This window comes from Melanotaenia boesemani, chromosome 3 (assembly GCF_017639745.1).
Source record: "Melanotaenia boesemani isolate fMelBoe1 chromosome 3, fMelBoe1.pri, whole genome shotgun sequence".
NCBI lineage: Eukaryota > Metazoa > Chordata > Actinopteri > Atheriniformes > Melanotaeniidae > Melanotaenia > Melanotaenia boesemani.
The window spans coordinates 29,230,313-29,240,103 of NC_055684.1; the positions used below are offsets into that span (position 1 = coordinate 29,230,313).

At 36.4% G+C, this 9,791-nt stretch overlaps 1 protein-coding gene across 4 annotated transcripts in view; it reads left to right on the plus strand.

The window, feature by feature from the left end:
• LOC121636368 (AMP deaminase 2-like) overlaps positions 1-9,791 on the plus strand; it is a 39,501-nt gene that overhangs the window by 797 nt on the left and 28,913 nt on the right. The window contains exon 1 of one of the 4 annotated variants that reach the window (XM_041979836.1): positions 473-505. The exons of the other annotated variants lie outside the window; for them this stretch is intronic. The gene's annotated coding sequence lies outside the window, so the exon portion shown is untranslated. Of the gene's footprint in view, positions 1-472; positions 506-9,791 lie in introns of those variants that run through there. 4 annotated transcript variants of the gene reach the window in all.

Below are 9,791 nucleotides of genomic sequence, written 5' to 3' on the forward strand. Positions count from 1 at the left end.
AACATTGCATTCAAAGCACATTTAACAGCAGTTGCTTTTTGCTTTTGTTTCTCTTTAAACTTCCTTCAGTATCAAAAACACATAAAGTATACTTCAAAAATGTACTTTTAATGGAAAAGTGTAAAAGCACATGAATAAGTTCTTTGTTTCATTGCCATCTGTGCTATAATTAGCTGAAAATGTCAAGGCTGTGCTTTGTAAAAAGCAAAAATATAGCTGGGTTACTTCGTGTAAGGTGCCAGTGTTTTAGGAATTTTTATTACAATGAACAGGCTATTAATGAGAAAAGAAGTAAACAAGTTTTTCTTTCACTTGCTGTTTGCCGCTGCAAACAAAATGCTGAATGTTAGAGGGTTTGCTCCGAAGGAGTGGAAAAACCCCCCCCAAAACATAAGCATGCAGTGCACACTTTTGTGCACAGTAGTCTCATTTTTAGCAAAAGGGTATGCAGACAGCAAGCCTGGCCAAGCAACAGAATTAAAGAGAACCAAAGAGGAGCAATTAGGTAATATAATTTTCTTCTTTTTGCTGAGAATGTGAGTAATTTGGCTTTTTTAGCTAAATGTGACATGTTTCTGTCGAGTAGTTCATGTTTTTTTTCTTTAAGACAAAAGTAGGCCTCTGCTTTTTAGCTTTTGCTGTTGCTGCTCCACCAGATGGTGAGTGTTAACTGAAAACTAGGTCAGATTTCAGAAAAGGCTGGAGACGCTCTGAAACTTTCTGTCCTCTTTTTTTTTTTCTCTTTAAAAAAATTGGCATCTACTGTTAAAGAATTGGTTCATCCACTTGGTCCGACTGTATCCCCAAAGAACAGAAGAGAGTTTTTTTTAAATATTTGTACATATCTGTTTGAAATCTTTAAAGTATAATTTGAGCAAATATATTGATTGTGCATTGTCTGTATAGGTGGGTTTGAGTGTTTGAGTTTAGTCTCACATGGGTTGGGCACATTTGTATTGATAAATATCTGATCAGTCAACTGTCTATATGTAAACTCTGACATTTACAAAGAAAAAGTGTTATTTGCAATTCAATGCCAGTTTAAAGTAATGAAATTTGAAAGGTTGGACTGTGAGAGTCAGAGTAGAGGAGTCAATGGACAGAATATTTATGTGGCTTTCATTTTTTTTACATAGTATTTACATAAATCAATGCACTGGATAGAGGGATTTCACAACATATAAAGTATGACAAAGCCAAGATTTAAAGTGTTTTTTTTTTTTTTTTTTACTGTACAGGTGAAAATATGTACAGTTTTAAATTTGATGAACTCAAACTGCTTGCTAACGTGTACTCAGAATGGAATAACGTCTTCCCCCAATTGCATCAAATCTTGATACCACTAGATGGTGATGTTTGCCTTTTTTGCAGCCTTTCTTGGTCTGAACAATGGTTAATAATATAATTTAAAAACAAAATCCAAATTACATGTCAGATCAACCTTAGATTGTCATTAACAGCCAATGCTTTCTGTTTTAAGTGATGCAGATGTAGCTTTTGAATGCATTTCTTACATACAGTAAGCAAAATAAAAAATCTAAAATGATTTAATTGAACCACTTTCAGTTATAATCAAAAACATGATAAGAAATGTTCTCTAGTTGGAAAGCCAAATAACAGCTAACGTAATTATAGTCTGATATGTTCTGCTGTGAGGAACTTAATTTTGGTCATTTCTAAGACTTTTAAACAGTCTGACAACTATATACTTTAAATTACTGATGAGTGTACCAACAACATACAGTACAGTTGACAAAGATGTTAAAATATGTGAAATATCTGTAACTACAGTTACTGGATTTATTTGTTAAAAGTTTGTTTCTTTTGGCTTTTTTTTATTTTAGAAGTTACTGCACTTTCAAAATAGGTATGACAGAACTTGTTATTGTTCTAAACTGGAGTGATAACATGAAAGAAAGCTGTACATGCACTGTGCTTGTCATAGGTTGTGTTACTGTCTCTTGCTGTGCATTGGCTGGCACTATTTATAATACTTCCTTTTAGGTGGGCCTGTCCTGTGTGTGTTTGGGCTGTCTGTTTCCCCTCAGAATTTTCCAGCAAAGGAGATTGGGAGTTTAGTAGTCAGCTTACATACAGAGCTGCTTTCTTCGCTTATCCACACTACCCTTTCTATGTTCTTAGGCTTTTTCATCTCCTGCTGTTCATCTGGATAATTTATCTTATTTTTTGCTCTTGGCTGAACACATTCTCATGATATCTGGTGTATCTAACTGCTAATTTTAGACGAGTGGAAAAACATTTGTCCTTCGCTCACCTTGGCCCTCAGCTGGTGGTGTATACTCAGTCACTAGGATTTCTGGGTGTTATGCTAGCAGCACATTTAGATTTGCAATGCGCTCTTCTGTGTTTGTATTTCACCGCATTGGCTACAGGAAGCTCGGTCTCTGGTTGCTAGGGCAACCAAGGAGGATGGCCCCCAGCAGGAGCCAGGGAAGCCTTGGGCTGCCTTTCAGTGCGTCGCTGTGCAGCACGTCTTCTGACCAGCTGCTGGATGGGTGGAGGAGGAGCCAACTTTGCGGAGGAGTTTCTCCCAGACCAGTATGGGTCTTGCCGGCCTATTGCCCCACCATAAGACAGAGCTCAAGCATTAGAGCTGGTGCTTCTTTCTCCCTCTGCTGGCCACAACGCAGCTCACATCCACTCTGCTCCAGTAGTGACAGGAGCACTGGCATTAAGATGTCATCCTCATCCTTCACCTCCTCCACCAGCAATGGACAAGGGCAGTCTAAACCAAAATCCCCGCTTCACAAGAGAGGGAGCCTGCAGAGCACCACCAGCCCTGGTGAGTGTGGATGCAAGAGGGTCCCATAGAAGAATGGGGAACTCTGAGCTGTTACATGACGTGCAGTCAGAAAATTACGCCAGTGCTTGTGCACAGGCATTTAATAATGCATGCTGCTCACTGGGTGCAGTTAGAGAAGACAGTCACAAAGAAATGAAGCACTTTTAACAATTGTAGTTATTTTGTGTTTTATTTCTTGATGTTGTTGTGAGGTTGGTTGGTCTGCCTAATAATGAATATTTAGCATTTTTATTGTACTTCTGGATTGAATTAGTTGAGCAATCCACTGAAATTCAAAAAAAATATTTTGACTTCAGAGATGTAGATGCTGCTATCTTTGCTTAATTGTATTGTCAACAAAATGACAAATTGATTTCTATTGTCAATTTTAAGAGCTAAAATAGTTAAAACCTGATTTGGATTTAATTTATAATTGTGCAAAACAAAACTAAAGGAAGCAAAACGTTTGTTTTTGTGTGTGTGTGTGTGTGTGTGTGTGTGTGTGTGTGTGTGTGTGTGTGTGTGTGTGTGTGCGTGCGAGGCATGAAACAAAAGAAATGATGGTCATTTGATTACCTGATCGATCTATTACTTAAACTGCTGTTGATTAGATTTGTTCATCTGCATGTCAGTTAATCAACAAATTGGTCAGCGACGACTCATTAGTTAACACCTAAAAAAACATTAATAAATAAACAGTGTTTTCTCAGACAAACAAGCTAAAATAGACAAACCTTTAGCTTGACCATCCACTTTTACAGATTACAGTATTGTTGGAGTTTGTCACATTTAAACAATTATTGCTGACTCAAACACAAATACACATGTTTCCAATTCCTATTTTTTTTTCTTTAAAATGCAGGAAAAGGCTATATTTATGAATTCTGTAGCTTTCTAACATTTGCTCTGGTTGGTAGCTGACAGATAAGTTTAGTGTTTTTCTTTGGAGTCAGATGCACTAGAGTTGACTAAATGCAAAAAATAGTGGAACAGAGATATTTTTACTCACTGATTTTGCTTACTTGCACAATAAAAAAAGAGATTTACATACAGTTTTATCAAGAAAACTTTCTTGGCTGAGGATAGTTGGACCTTTGCCTTGCCTCTTATGGTCACACCCACAGTTTATCAGGGGTCTTCTGGCTATGGCCTGTCATTATCTCATTCCCCAGATGTGAACAGAGTGATGGGATTGGTTTATCTCACAAGTTCACTTCGCTTATCACGATATTAGTTACTTTAGCCAATGGCTATTTAATCCATCTCACAAGTTTCAGTCAGATCAATCTGTAATGAAGCTAGACCAGTAATTTATCTGTAAAGGTTATTAAATGTAAATAATTCTTTGGTTCGGAACTGTCTCCTCCATTTGCCTTACCACAGTGCAAAGGTTGAGTGTTTGGAGGGATGCAGCAGTACATATAAAGCAGTAACTCACTCTTGACACACTATACAGTATTTGCAGAGGAAGCCTGTGTTTGCTGCAGTAATAAATAACTTAGAAGTCTCTCCATCCACACAGTCATTTCAGTCTCTCAATTAGCTGCTTGGCTGAGCACTGTGCGCACAGTCTGTCATGAGAGCCACATGCAGGCTATGCATTATGGTACGTCTATCTGACCACATCATCCATTTAGCTTCCTTACCTGCAAATCACTTGTTAAAAAACCCAAATAACTACGCTATATGTAGACTATGAAAATAAATATGTAAACAACTCCTGATCTCAAGTTGTCAATAATTGCGTTGTAACCTCAGCAGATGGTCTCTGCTCCATCTCATCCCTCTAGTAGAGTCATGCTACGTCTACAAACAGAATCAAATTCTACGCATTTGGAATCATTCTCAAATATAGCAGCTGGAATAGATCCTGCACTTGGAAACACAGATTACTTAATCACCCTTTTCATCTGCAAGAACATGTCTATGCCTGTAGGCCACATTTTCCCACTGGATCCTCACTGCATCACATCATAAAGGAGAATATGTAATGTCCTAGCCTTGCTGCTAGAGTTATGTGACGTGATATATTAGAGTTTATGAAAACATTGACTGAAGAGGTGGAGGGAATTTTACTGCTATGCTATCTGTTTTGTCTGGATTCGGAGACTGTGTTGATCTCCATTTAAACTGTGTGCTCTAATTTGACAGTCTTGTGTCTTTTTTTGGGATCAGAGGATGTTTTTTGTGGTTTCAAAGATGGATAGTACCATCAGTGACCTTTGTGAGATGCAGTGAACCCTGCCTCATTACCTGAATTTCACACTCAGTTTGTGTGATCTTTATAGTACTTAATGTTGTATAAACCACAGGTGTCAAACATATGGCCTGGGGGCCAAAATTGGCCTTCCAGGTGGTCGAACCTGGCCTGTGGAATGAATTTGGTAAAAATGAAAATGACATGGAAGACAACAAAAGTAACAAAAATTACAAATTTGTCCACTTGAGGTTTCATTTTCTTATGTTTAAATCTAAAATACTTCCAAGGTAAAGGGATAGCTTCTGTTATATATATCTATCTTTTCTATCTTTCTTACCTAACTGAAATAACTTCAGTTTGTATTATGAAGTGAGTTTGTTCAGGTAGTCAGTATTACTACACATGTGTGAAAATGTATATGTACGTACATTTAGAATAACTTCTAGAACTTGAAAAGTTACTCTTATTATAATATAAAATTCTGTATTATTAGATATTTGTTGATTTTATAAATTCATTGTGATCTGTAAGTTGCAATGCTCATGTAAATGTGTAAATATGTAAAACAAATTTAAAGATGTAAATAAATAAAACCAAAACCAAATAAATGAATAGGAAAAAAAATCTAAATATAATGTTTCTTATGAAAATATACAAGATTTTTATATCTGAAGTTAATAAAATGTATAAATTTAGATGAAATGTATGAATAAAAGTAAAGTTATATCTGTTAAAATAGTCAAATATATTAAATGATAATTTATACAATTTAAAAATATACATACATTTATCAAAGATTTTACATATGTATTTATATAAATATACATAAATCTATATTTACATATAAAACATTAAATAAAGTAAATATAATATGTAAATATGTAACTAAGGTAAATTATTTTTTATTTTCCTAGTTGTTAAGGTTTTTAATATTTAAAAGGATAGTTCATTAAAGAAAAAAAGGGTTTTTGTTATTTCCAGGTTATTATGCTGTTATTTTACTCATCTGGCCCACTGGATATTAAATTGCACTGTATGTGGCCCCTGAACTTAAATTAGTTTGATGGTATAAGCAGTTCATAGAGTCTGTGGTTGTTATATTTATAAAGCAGTTCCACTATTGATGTAGATTATGGTCTTTTTTAAAATATTTATCCAGCATTCACATGAATGCTTGATTACCTCTGACCAGAAAGTCATGTGATTGGTGCAGTTTATCAGTTTTACTAGCAGGAATACTCAAGATGTTATGAGTAGATTAGTATGAAACTTTAACATGAGGTGGAGGTATGGCCCAATTTAAAAATGACTGTGAAGTGAAAGTTTAGTTTTGTAGGTTACCATGGTAGAGCCATGCTACGTCTACAAACAGAAACAAAATGTGCTGCAATCACAAGATTGCATTCCAGCTGAAATACATAATACTTTGAAATTTGTGCTGGCTTTTAGTTTTTGGACACACATAAAGGATGTAACCCTATTACTGATTCACAATTTGTCATGAGATGGTGTTGGTTGTAATCACATTGACCACCATGTTTTGTACTCACTGTACATCCTGCTACATGCTGCAGCTGACTAGTGACTGTACTTCAGCCCCTCCAGTCTCCCCTGTTCAATGTTTGGTTCGTTATTAATCTGTTATACAGTGCCTAACAAAGCATATTTGTGCAAGTCTATCTTAAATGTTTGTGTTCAGTATCTTGTGACTTGTTAAGTCATGTGAATGCTGTTCTCTTAACTGTTGAAGGGCTTTGTTTGTTCCTTTACCAGAACATCAACTCCTAGTTGCTCTGCAAACTTTTACCTGACTAGGTTTGTGACCTCTGTGCCTCCCTGTCTCATCCCACTCAGCCCCTCTGACCCTGCATAAGATAGTAAACATGTGACAAGCACCAACTGGCCTTCCCAGGTCCTCTCATAAACCATCATATTGTAGATATGCTCCTGCTGAAAAGGTGTTACACAACTTGGAAGCAAAATAGAACTTTACTCTCTTTGCTCAGTTCCATAATTTTTAGAGTTGGCGTGTAAAAGTCAAAGTAAGATGCATTTAGGACAAAAGCAGCCAAAAATGTACGTTTAGCAGTTTAGTCAAATTATAACTGGTCAGTCCTGAACATTTTTTACAATTTGTGTTTCTGGGTTACTGCTTTTGTACATTTTCATTTTTATTATGTCCATTTCTTTACTTTACCAACCCACCACTAGAGGGAGCCTCTGGCATGAAAGTGTTGTACTCAGCCCATCCGTGAAACAAGTGGCTGGTTGTCAGTGTCTGTAGTCTCTGTCTGTTCTACTCTCAGACATGACTGGGAACCAGTTTGCTCTATTTGGGTGGAAAATTCCAGGGCTTTCTTCTACTATAAATAGCTCAGTTTATTCCTATGTAACATGTAAGTTCTGGAAAAGGGATTTTGGAGAGCTGGAAACCAAGGCCTTGAAAACTGTCACACCAACAGGTGGGCCTGTTGTTGCTGAGGGCGACCAGATAGTCAGTGCTACTATAATATCTACCCAAACAAATAACACACAACACCCACACAAGTGCACAGAGCTGCCAGCAGACTCAACATCATTTCTGTCTCCCATCTCTCACTGGGGTGATTTGCAAGCTGACCAATAGTGCTTATATACATGGTTATGATGGGTTGTATTTCATTGCTGAGGTACAGTTAAGTACACTGCTTTAGTCTGTCTCAGCTCACAGTATGGCTCCCAATGAAGATCCTCTTTCATTTAATCCCCCTTATCTGATCACAGATGAACCATTGACAGCAGATGTTTGGTCTCTAACTGGTTTTTTATTGTCTTCTGACCTCAGCAAGTTATGCTTTCATCAGGAACACATGCTCACATGTAGAGGTTCACACTTGCCATGCCATATGAGAAGTTGCAAGCAGTTTTTCTTTAATGTTTATTAGTAAACCTTAAGGGTAAGTCACACATATACATTGTTGCTACATGTGTACCCATTTGTTCAGACAGATGGCTGGTTTTAATCAGAGCATTTAAAGTATTATTAATCATCTGATGTCAGGTTACACCAACAAGCAAGCGTTTCCTTTTTTTGTGTCTTTACTCATATGTCATACGTGTCACACCCCCAAAGTTCTTTCTTTTTTCTTTTTTTTAAGCCAAAATATTCAGTTTATTTTTCTTTTAACTTTCATAGATTTATTAGTTAGTACATTAACAAAAAAATAAATCATAATTGAAAGTAAAATGAGAAGGACTCAGAGAATGAATGGAAGGTCTCAACAGATTACGTACACCAAAGTAAAAACAGCAAAGCAGAGATGTGTGCATGTACATGTAAGTCCATAATGTAGTTAATAGAAACAGGACATGTGTTATCAGAAGCATTCTAAAGTGAAGTAATTGTCTTTTTATGCTCGCTGACCCTAATCCTTGACACACCTTTACTGTCAGGAATGGAATATTGACCTCTTGATGTCCAAGCACTGCTAAGTACAGTGTGCTTAATGCTGGCAGTGTCAAATGACATATTGTACCTCTTTGCTATATTCAGATATGAGAGTTGAACTGGCAGGGTTGACAACAACTATGGTGTGTCTTTGTCTTTGAATGTGTGATGGTGTGTACATCTTCAGTGTCAGTGTGGGTATACAGTATGTTTTGTGTAGATTTGCATGCAATGGTCTCTAGGGAGACCTTATTATTTTGAGAACAGTCCTGATGGAACAATTGAGGAGAATTGCATTAGTCTAAATGCTGGGAAGAAATTTTTATGTGACTGTTTTTTTTTCTTTTACTCACATGTGAAATGTTCTGCTGAGTTAGTGATTAGATTTGTCTAACAGTGCCATTAATAATATTCCCAGCTTTTTGTAATCCTCTGTGAGAAAGGGAGTAAGATTGGTGTATGGTTTCTTCCTTGTGCTGTTGATTATTCCCTTGGGAAAAACCTGTGCTGAACATCTAAACTAATAACAGGGAGGCTCAAGGAGAGGTTGAAAAGGAAAACACGCAGTCTTCATATGCTTTTAAGGAATGTAACTTGGGGAACACAGGTGGACACATGGACTTTGTGACCTGTGGCCAGCTTGGGATTGAAAACTTCTTCCCAGATTTTACTGGATTAAAAAAACACCATCCGTGGGAGAGAACGTTGTCATTTTATCTCTGCAAGGACCTTTCTGTCATGCTCGTAACAGAAAGTCAAAGAAAAAAACCTGCAAGTTAGGACAAGTTTCTAGAAACATAGTATGTAAAAGACTATCAAAGCACTCTAGAATAGCTTGCGGGTCACATATGTCTGTCATAAGCATGTATGTTCTCTAATCTCGCTTTAGAATCATTTTACTTTTAACCTGCATTTGTGTAGTTTCTTATGTGATGAAAGGAAAAGATAATGAGATATCACTTGCTAAAATGATGGCTTTTAAAAAAGGGAGTTAAGTCACATTCATATAGTCTTAATGTACTATGCAGCTGTAAACTTTGTACTATCAATCATATTATTTGATAAATACTCATTTAGATTTAATTTTTTTGCTGATATGTTTCAATGCATTGTAAGTTTTTGGTTGAGATATCTACCATCTTTTATTTGAAATAACCATTTAACAAATGCTGCTGAAACGTCTGGCACAAGTTGTGAGTTCAACCATGTTTTATAGCTGAGAGTCCGTCTCAGGTGAAGGAGTTCAGGTATTTAAGGGTCTCATTCATTAATGATGAGAAAATTGACTGCAAGATTGATTATGGGCTGAATGTGGCTTCTGTATTACTGAAATTTATTAGCTATAACAAAGAATTCTGGGT